The sequence below is a fragment of the Varanus komodoensis genome, unplaced genomic scaffold, assembly GCF_004798865.1.
Source record: "Varanus komodoensis strain SLA01 unplaced genomic scaffold, ASM479886v1 scaffold3, whole genome shotgun sequence".
In the NCBI taxonomy this organism is placed as follows: Eukaryota; Metazoa; Chordata; class Lepidosauria; order Squamata; family Varanidae; genus Varanus; species Varanus komodoensis.
In genome coordinates, this window is record NW_025335761.1 from 13,269,745 (window position 1) to 13,280,651 (window position 10,907).

The 10,907-nt window shown below is 45.3% G+C and overlaps 1 protein-coding gene across 4 annotated transcripts in view; it reads left to right on the forward strand.

Moving 5' to 3' along the window:
- The window catches only part of FUT8 (fucosyltransferase 8), a 131,474-nt gene that overhangs the window by 60,916 nt on the left and 59,651 nt on the right, over positions 1-10,907 (forward strand). The window contains exon 1 of one of the 4 annotated variants that reach the window (XM_044436248.1): positions 2,406-2,526. The exons of the other annotated variants lie outside the window; for them this stretch is intronic. The gene's annotated coding sequence lies outside the window, so the exon portion shown is untranslated. Of the gene's footprint in view, positions 1-2,405; positions 2,527-10,907 lie in introns of those variants that run through there. 4 annotated transcript variants of the gene reach the window in all.

A 10,907-nucleotide genomic window follows, 5' to 3' on the forward strand; every position in this document is an offset into this window, starting at 1 on the left:
AACTGACCTTTTCCAATCCTGTGGCCACTGTTGAGTTTTGCAAATTTGCTGGCGTATTGAATGTAGCACTTTTACTGCATCGTCTTTTAAGATTTTGAATAGCTCAACTGGAATACTGTCTCCTCCACTAGCTTTGTTGTTGCTAAGATTTCCTAAGGCCCATTTGACTTCACATTCCGGGATGTCTGGTTCGAGGTCAGCACCACTCCATCGTAGTTATCAGGGACTTTTAAGATCTTTCTTGTATAGTTCTTCTGTGTAATCTTGTCACCTCTTCTGCCTCTGTTAGGTCCCTGCCATTTTGGTCCTTTATCATGCCCGTCTTTGCATGAAACGTTCCCTTCATATCTCCAGTTTTCTTGAAGAGATCTCTAGTTTTCCCTGTTCTTTTGTTTCCTTCTATTTCTTTGCACTGTTCATTTAAGAAGGCATTCTTATTTTTCTAGGTATTCTCTGGAATTCTGCATTCAATTGGGTGTACCTTTCTCTTTCTCCCTTGCTTTTTGCTTCCTTTCTTTCCTCAGCTATTTGTAAAGCTTCCTCAGACAGCCATTTTGCTTACTTGCATTTCTTTTTCTTCGGGATGTTTTTAGTTGCTACCTCTTGTACAATGTTGCAAACCTCCATCCATAGTTCTTCAGGCACCCTGTCTATCAGATCTAATTCTTTAAATTTGCCTGTCACCTCTACTGTATATTCATCAGGGATATGATTTAGGTCATACCTGAGTGGTCTAGTGTTTTTCCCTACTTTCTTCAGTTTAAGCCTAAATTTTGCAACAAGAAGCTCATGATTTGAGCCACAGTCAGATCCTGGTCTAGTTTTTACTGACTGCATAGAGCTTTTCCATCTTTGGCTGCAGAGCACATAGCCTGATAATGATTTGATACACACATGAATATGATGATGGAATACAATGGAACTTATCTTCCATGTATAGAACTGTAGTGTAATGCATTGCTTTATAAATGAACTTATAGTTTTTGAATGTGACATGTTGACTGATCAAACATTTCCCTGATTTAAATTTTAGAAGAATGCAATATGCCTAGAATCATACAGTAGTAGTGTTGGAAGGGGCCATGAAGGCCATTGTGTCCAATCCCCTGCTGTTGCAGGACACCAATTTATACCATCCCTTTATGTATTGTTTAGTCATTTTTTGTCAAATAGTATCAACCTCTCAGAACAGCCTGTCTCCACAGGGAAGTGGCAGATTTCATTGTGTGTACCTTTTTGAATCTGAGACCATGTCCAAAAGACCATTTCCCCTCCTGTCCTACCCTGTATAAGGGCCAGGACGTGGGCAGTGACTGGGACACCAGAATGCCAGGACCAGGACACCTGTGCAGGCTGAGGCTTCACAACTAGTTGGGGGCCTGAGGCAAAGAGCAAGTTACCAATCCAAGGTCAAAGCCAGAGGAGACATTCAGTTGGAGCAAGGCAGGAACAAACCAGGGTCAGGCAGGAACTGACTGGAGCAGGAGCAGCTGGAGTATGGCACAGAGCTGCAGGGGCCAGAGCACAAGGAATTACCGAGACAACTTGCATTACTGTGGCAAAGAGCAGCAGTGCCAGAAAGCCGTTTATGCTGGTCTCCAGGGCTTCCAGCTGCTTTGCATAATTGCTCCTTAGCTGTTCCCTGCAAGTGTGTTCCTGGTTCTGCAGGCATTTGCAGGGATACTAAGGCCTGATCCTGACACCCCATTCTGAAGTGGCTGAAGCAGAGTTACTGGTGTTTTTGTATACATATCCTCTCTGTTGTCCTTGCTATGGCAGATGAAGAGTTTTCTATTAAACCTGGCTGATGTGTAACTATGTCTGTTGGGTTGAATTCTCTTGTTGCAACTCTGTTTTAATCTTTTAAAATACATATTTTTTATTTTTATCAAGTTTCATTTATGAATGTAAGCCACCCTGAGTGCCATTTTTCTTGGAAGAAAGATGGGACACCAATCAAATAATAAAATCATAATAGTTTGTTGGATCATGAAAGGTAACTCAATCAGAACTAGGCCTGAAGGTTGTATGTTCTATTTGAGCTACATATTCCTGGTTAATCTACATTTCCTGTTGTCCTACTAGCTTAAGCAATTATATTTTTTCCTCCTAGTATTCCTTGACAGATGGTGGTTTATAAGATATTTGTTCTGAAACAGCATGGTTATAGATTGAATAAGGATAATGATACTGCAATTGCAATTTGGAAGATAATTTCACCTATTAGATGTCTTGATCTCATGGGAAAACGCTAAGGGACTACTTTCCTGCCTGTTAGGCTTATATGTGAAATATACATGTATGGTAGATATGCTGTACGTACATGCATTTTAGCAGTTGTATATATTTTTATAGATCACATTTTAAAATCTAAGCAAAATAAAGCTGTCCATTCTGTTTTCTCTAAAATAAATTTATTTCTTCAGGGGAATGTACTTCTACAGAGGATCTGGGAGCATATTTCATCATGAAAATATCTGCCACGGTGCAAAAGCTGCAAGCTAAAATAAGCCAGATCTAAGATTGGTATAATACTGAAGATGATTTATTTTTTACCTTTCTCAATTCTAACTAGATTAATTTGTTAGCCTGTACATTTGACAACTGGAACATATTAAATTTGCCTTTTATGTAGACCTGGCATTAAAGTTAATAACATTTGAATTATTTATGCTCTTGTTCATTTCTGTAAATCTGATACTTCAGGTACCATTGGCAAAATAATATTTAACAGGGTTTTTGTAGATGCAATTGGCTTAAGAGGCAAGATTAAATTTCTGAATCTTGCTGTTAATCTTGATGACTATAATGTTAGATATTAAACACTGTCGAGATGCCTTTACTGAAAGGCTAAGTTTGTTTGTTTCATTTCAGTATACACTGAAGGGAAGCACAATTGAAAGATTGCCTATGGTACAGATATTTGGATGTGTATCAGTGCAACTCTATGTATGTTTAGACAGGAATTGGCCTAATTCACAGTATGTTCCCACCAGCTGAGCTGGCTAGGGCACGGCAGGAGTTGTAGGTCTTTCTCTTGTCTAAGCATGCAGAGGATTGCCACTTACATTTTATAAATCAAGGGTACTCTCTATCCTCACATTTTACAAATTAAATATTCCCACATTTTACAAATTAAGTGCAATCTGTATCCCCACATTTTACAAATTTTAAAAATTTCACAAATATCTTCACATTTTACAAATTTTTAAAAATTCACAAATATCTCCACATTTTACAAATTAAGGGCACTATCTATTCCCTTTAAGCTCTTTAAGGGTTGTAGTTTAGTGACAGAGTACCTGTTTTGCATGCAAGAGGTCCCAGGTTCAACCCCTATCATCCTCAAGCAGGGCTAGGAAGGAATTCTGCTCGAAGCCCAGGAGAATAGCTGCCAATCAGTGCTGACAATATTGGGCTAGATGGACCAAACAAAGCAGCTTTCTATGTTCCTAAGCTTCTTCCAATATGTGCAAGTGACAGCCTGACATAAGCTGCCCTATACCAAGTCAGACAATTTTTCCCTTTAGTCTAGTAGTTTTTATCCTGACTGGCAGCTGCTCTCCTAAGTCTCAGGCAAAGCTCTCTCCTATCATCTGCTACCTGAATCTTTAAATTAGAGGTATTGTATTTGTGCATGGGATTATGTGCAAAATATGGTTCTTTTTCCTAAGGTCTGTGCTTACTCAAGGGGTGTGGGGGAAAAAAACAGCAAGTAGGTATTGAGAATGAATGAGACATTTACTCTTGGTGCCACCTTGTCCTTAGAAAGTGCACCGTCTCATCAGATGAGGTCAGTGGAGTGTGGAAGATGGGGGGCGGGTGAAACTGAGGGGGGCAAATGAGGGTCAGACTGTCTCAAGGGTGCTGGCTTCAGTTTCTCAAACCATGAGAACACAGATTGGGAGAGGGGAAGGGACAAAGGAGAGGTAGAAAGTGAGTGCATGTCCCCCTGTCTCGTCCCTGACCCCATGATGCAGTGTTGGGATAGAAGAGCCATCCAGTTAGAGGGCCTACTTAGATCTCAAAGGCTATCTAGATTTCTAAAGAGGGATGGAGCCCAGTTTCACTGAAAGGGGGGGGGTTGGTAGTAGTTTCTAGTTTGGGGTCAACTTACCACTCTGTTTATGCATAGAGACAAGTTTTTCTGTTGCTGTACCTTGCTAGCAGTTCTTTGATGATAAAGAGCTATTTCTGCAAAGAGACCATGGTTTTGAACATTTGAAACTAGTAAGAGGAAACCTAGCTCAGAATAGTATGGTGCTTTTGAACTCATTATCTGACTCCCTGATAGCTTGTAGCTACAGCTGCCAGAGATGGATCTTGCCTTAAGATTATCCAAGAGAAATTTGGAGTGCACACAGTGCATTCCTTTCTAATAAATGAATGGACCAATTGCATCTAATTTTAGTTTAGCTATTGTGATTGAAGAAATGGTTGTTGTTAAATAACACAGTGTGAGATATGAAGCTTATGAGATTCCTTGAGAAGGGTAATTCTGTTAGATTCCTGTGCTACTGTACTTAGGTGTTGATGATTTTTTGGCCCTTTGACATTGTGGATTTTTGTTTGCACACAAAAAACTGAATCATAATAATGGCATGGCTGACCATCTTCAGTAAAAGAGTGATAGGAGAAATTTTATCTGCTCTCCTCATTTGGAATTTGATATAATATACCATGAAATAATGGCTATGGGACAACAGGATTTGGCAAGTCTATCAAGAACTGTTACTGAGTGTTTCAGATATTGTTAGGATAGAAATTTTGAAGAATTATAATGTGTTTGCTATCGCCATACATACCTTTAGAAGCACCCTCTGGGGTCTGATTTTGTTCCTTCCGCCATTTCAAAATTCACTGTGCCATGCTCCATTGATAAGAAGGCCTTGGGATCTGTACTGTGGCAGTTTTGAGTACAGTGGTGTTAACATGTAAGGATGACGCTCAGTTCTCTTCCATTTTATATTTTCCAGGCCACTAACTACTTTGCAATTAATTTAGGGATGGAGGTTAGTTAAGCTTGCTCTGCCCCTCAGCTGTTGTGAAGGCTTACCTTGAGCACAGGTGAAGTGCACATAATTCTCCTTCACCTAATCCAATCTCCCACATATTAGTACTTGCCCTGACAAGTGGTATCTAGGTTTCATAAACCAAATATTCAACTATGCAAAATTACAAAGCAAAGCAGGAAAATACAGGGTGGATGCATTCTGATCAAATCTTTGGACTTTGAGAGTCTGACTGTATAGATTGATAGTTCTTTTAAAGATTCATGCCTAGCTAATCAAATTATATTGCTAGTGTGCTTCTTCATCGTGGCCTCTGTGCATCACACATATGGGTTGCTGTGCCTGCGCAGTGCCTAGGCCGGAAGATTAGAAAGCTAACGGTTTTTGGCGGGAAAACTCCGCTCCTCTCCCCCTTTGTGGTATAAATAGAGTGGAGTGTCCGCCATTTTGCTCAGTCTTTGCGACCGCCGTTCGCTGTGCATCGTGCCTGTTCGCTTCTCGCTATAGATCTGTGCCTCTTCGTTGTTTTTTCTCAAAAAGTTTAAACTTCTCTTACTCCAAGTTTGTTCTTCTCCCCGATTCTGTCCGTTTTCTTCATTTTTCCGCGATGGCACAGCGGGCGGCATTCCGCAAATGTATTGAATGTGGATCTAAAATGTCGCCGGCTGATCCACATGACCTATGCCTTCTCTGCCTCGGCGAGGGGCATAGGACCGACAAGTGCGGTCATTGCTTGGCGTTTACCAAGCAGGCGCGGAAAAATAGGGAGAATCGTCTCAGAAAGCTCCTATGGGATCAGGCATTAATGCAGTCCGACCAACTGCTCCTACGGCCTGCTTCCTCTTCGTCCACGCCTCCTCAGTGCTCCTCCTCCACCGTGAGTGCTCCGGCGAAGCGTCCTTCCTCGACATCTGCCGATCCTCCTCAGCGTCCTTTGGACGAGGGCACCGCTTCTGTGGGGGCTCAGTTGCTGCCTTCTCCCCCGACTAAGAAATGGGAGAAGCGCAAGCATACCAGTCTGGATAAAACTTCTACCCATAAGAAGTTGAGGAAGGAAAAGGTGGATAAGCCCACTCGCAAGAGCAAGAAACCTGACCGCCCAAAACAACGAGGCTCAGGTTCATCGGGCTTCTCAGTACCGATAGCTGCCATGGCACCGACCCCCTCGGTACTGGCCCTGCAGCTCGTTATGCAGGTGACACCACCAGGATCCCCCAGGCCAACCACTCGGCCTGAGAGCGTGCCTTCCCAGCAACAGGAGGAGCCACTTCGGGAGTCCATCTCTGGCGAAATCAGAGACTCCCCACCAAGGGAACGCTCACCAACACCCATGCCACCGACAGAATCTCATGCGGCCTCACCATTACCTCCTAGAGGGCGCAGCCGTTCATCCGAGCGTCGAGATGAAAGTTGGTTGATTCCGGGATATGGTGCTCCCCCCGGCTGGGGTGGGTACCAGCCATATCCCTATTTCCCTCGTGAGCAGAGATCACCATCGGTCGTGAGGGATGTGCCATCCACCTCCAGGCATACGGAGACGAGGTGCCCAGCCTCCCCTGAAACCTTCTCCTCCTCAAAGGATGACCGGCTACACTACGTGGAAGACTCAGAGGACTTGGAGGTCGACTCCACATCCCCTGATGTGGCTGTCGCATATCAAGGGCCTGCTTCACCCGACGAACCTCATGTCTCGTTCACAGAGCTCATGTCCCGCTTGCTTTGTTTGCTTGAAATCGAAGCCCATCAACAGCCAGGCCCTTCGACAGATCGCTTCTATGACATCGTTTGGGGAGAGCAGTCCGCATCCATAGCTCTGCCGCTTATAACGACACTGCGCCAGGCTATGGTCCAACCCTGGGACCAACCGGCCCAACCACAAGCCACCTCCCGCAGATATGAGGCTATGTATAGAGTTCGGGACGATGACATTCCCTTCCTGCTCCGTCACCCAAAACCGAACTCTCTTGTGGTTGAATCCTCCCAGGGCAGGGAGTCCAGGGGACATACTGCTCCTCGGGACAAGGAAGGGAGGAAAATTTATATGCTTGCGCGCCGAGTCTATGTGGCCTCCGGACTCGGCGTGCGCATATCGAACTACGAAGCGACACTGGCACGTTACCAGTACTTTATCATGCAGAAACTGGATAACGTCGCTTCCTCCCTTCCGGACCACCAAGCGGACCTTGCCAGTGTTTTTATTAAGGAGGCGATGCAGGTGGCGGTACAACAGCTGTCTACCGCTCGTCACCATGTAGACACCGATTCAAGGGCCCTCGTCAACGCCATCTCGATACGCCAACATGCGTGGCTGCACAATTGTAATTTCCCCGATGAGATGAAGCACAGAATCGAGGAAATGCCTTTTGATGGTACCGGTCTGTTCCACCAGAAGACTGACCGAAAATTAAAGGTGATTCATGAATCACGCCTAACCGCACGGCGCATGGAGCTACCGCAAAAAACGTAAGTGGCAGTGGCCCCGGTCGTCCTACCGGAATCAACCATATTATCCGCGCCAGCAAAACTACTCTCGAACCCAACAATACCAGCAATGGCAGCGTCGGACGCAGCAAGCACAACAGCATTTTTCCTAAGGCCATAAGCGATTCGATACTGATAAACGCCCACGTTGACGGCTTGCGCAAACCATCCTCTCTATTCCAGCACCACCTTCCCTTCTCCCTTTTGGGGACCGGCTCCAGGGCCGACTCCCCATTTGGGAGTCCATTACATCTGATAGGTGGGTGTTATCTATCATCTCGTTCGGATAGAGGATAGAATTCAATGTTATCCCTCCTTCGAGCCCGATTTGCTTCACACCTTCTTCATCGGTGCTACGCGATGAAGTCTCTCAGCTACTTCTCAAGGGAGCGATTCGAAAATTGTCCTGCTCGGAAGGATTGCATGGATTCTATTCCAGATATTTTACGTTCCCGAAAAGGGACGGTGGTCTCTGTCTGATCCTGGACTTATGAACTCTTAACAAGTACATCAAGGAAGTTCTGAATGACCACTTTACAGAACATTCTTCCGTTATTGAAAAGAGAGGATTCGTTCGCCTCACTGGATCTGAAGGATGCTTATTTTCATATTTCCATACATCCTTCACAGAGATGCTTTCTACGTTGTACTGTTGGATACGACCTGTTCGAGTTTAACGTCCTACCCTTTGGCTTGGCCACAGCCCCTTGAGTCTTTACAAAGTGTATGGCACCGGTATGCGCACGCTTGCGGACTCATGGAGTACAGGTTTACCCATACTTAGATGACTGGCTGATCGTCTCGTAATCCAAACAAGCTCTCTTGTCTGATATACATATGACCTGCGCTTTGCTCGATGCTCTCGGCCTCTGCATTAACCGTGACAAATCGACCCTTATTCCCACGCAGGTCATCGATTTCATTGGGGCACGACTCGACTCGACACGGGAAAAAGCTTTCCTCCCACTGGAACGTCAGAATACTTTATGCAGCCATATTCATTGGAATCGATTACATGGAATGGTTCCAGCCTTTTTCGTTCAGAGACTACTTGGGCATATGGCTGCTGCTATTGCCATTGTCCCGTATGCCAGGTTACGTATGCGACCCATTCAACTGTTCTTCAACGCTGTTTTTCAACCGCAACAAAATCCTGCCACCAAGCAGATTTGGATCCTGCATGCAGTCCTTCACACTTTAACGTGGTGGACCATCACAGACAACCTGTTGATCGGCACCCCATTTCAACCACCTTGGCCAACGACGACTCTGTACACCGACGCATCCCTCCTGGGATGGGGTGCGGCATGTTCAGGACTTCGAGTCCAAGGTACTTGGAACCAACGAGAGGTGAGGAAGCACATCAACTTCCTGGAACTTCTGGCGATTTTCAACGCCCTCAAGGCTTTTGAGACTGTGTTATGCCGTCAAATTGTCCAAATTGCATCAGACAATATAGCGGCAGTTTTCTACATCAACAAGCAGGGGGGCACAAAATCTCCAGCCTTAGCACGCCTATCGATGGACATTTGGGACTGGTGCATACCGAGGAACATCACGCTTATGGCGGTTCACCTGGCTGGAACCGACAACGTCGAAGCAGATACATTAAGCAGACAGATGTCGACAACCCACGAATGGGAGTTGGACAAACAACTTTGCGAGAGACTCTTCCGCCTGAGGGGTTATCCAGATGTGGATGTGTTTGCCACGTGACAGAACAGCCTGTGTGCCCTTTACAGTTTCAGAGTGGGCGTCGGGCCGGGATCTATGGGAGATGCTCTCATGGTCCCTTGGAGCAACATGACTTTTTATGCGTTTCCTCCAATCCCACTTCTGACGAGAGTGGTAACAAAAATAGCCCAGGACAGGGCCACGGGGATACTAGTGACTCCGTGGTGGCCGAGACAACCATGGTTTACCACTCTCTTGCTGCTGTCCAGAAGAACGTTCCTTCATCTACCAGCTCTCCCGCACTTGTTAACACAACAAGGAGGAACGATCTGCCATCCGGATATAATCTCTCTGAAGCTGACGGCATGGCGAATCACCTGATTCATGTCACCGAGTCAGTACCGGGGATACCTCACGCTATGGGTGACCTCACTCAACACACGGTATATGCAGCCCTGAATTCGAATTCAACAGCGAATATCACGATACCAATGCCTACTGACAGAGAAATTCAGGCGATTATCGAATCTGCATTAAGACCGTCCACTCGTCGTTCCTATACAGCTAAATGGAGAAGATTCTCCTCTTTTGTGGAGTGCCATTCGTTCTCCCCTGCAACGGCTTCAGTCACCAATATCTTACAATTTCTTTTACATTTGTATCATGAGGGACTTAAACCATCATCCATCAAAGTTTATGCAGCCGCTATATCCTATTATCGTGGCACTATACACGGGTTATCAGTCTTCTCACAACCGCTGGTTTGGCACTTCATTAAGGGACTACAAAATTCACATCCGTTTATTCACCCTGCCATGCCAATGTGGAGTCTTTCTGTAGTACTCCAAGCGCTTACCAAACCACCGTTCGAGCCTTTAGCAACTGTGGACTTACGCCTGGTGTCATGGAAAACTCTAGTAGCGGTTACATCAGCACGAAGAGCTAGCGAGCTTTGTGCTCTCCGCATAGACCCACCATTTCTGAACTTCCATAAGGAAAAAGTTGTCCTTTGGACGGATTTCTCCTTTTTACCCAAGGTGGCCATATCGTTCCACCTGAATCAGGATATCATTCTACCGGCTTTCTTTCCATCGCCGTCGACCCCGATAGAACGTGCTTTACACACGCTTGATGTTCGCCGCTGCTTGGCCTTTTACAGATCCCGCACTGAATCTTTTCGTACTACTAATAGACTTTTTGTTAAATACTCCGAGCAAAAAAAAAATGGGATCACCGATATAATCTCAGAGACTCTCTAATTGGATCACCCAGACTATTGTCCTGGCTTATCAGCTATTGAAAATAGACTTACCTGTCTCTCCAACTGGCCATTCTACATGAGCAGTAGTGACCTCGTCCGCTTTTGCCGCAGGGGTTCCGTTGCAAGACATCTGCAGAGCTGCGATCTGGTCTGGTCCATGTACTTTCGCCAAGCATTATCGGCTTGATGTACGTGCCAGACGGGATTGCTCTTTTGGTAGAGCTGTTCTCTCATCCGTTCTTCGATGATGACACCTCCCTCCGCCGAGTCTGGTATGTGTGATGCACAGAGTCCATGACGAAGAAAAGCAGGTTGCTTACCTGTACCTGATGTTCTTCAAGTGGCCATCTGTGCATTCACACAACCCACCCGCTGGCCCCACTCGGTGTTGGTGAGTGGATATCATGTTTTTTCTCGGTACCATACTATAATTTGCATCGGTACCATTTGGATTATGTTGCTGGGTGGTTTTTTTTTTT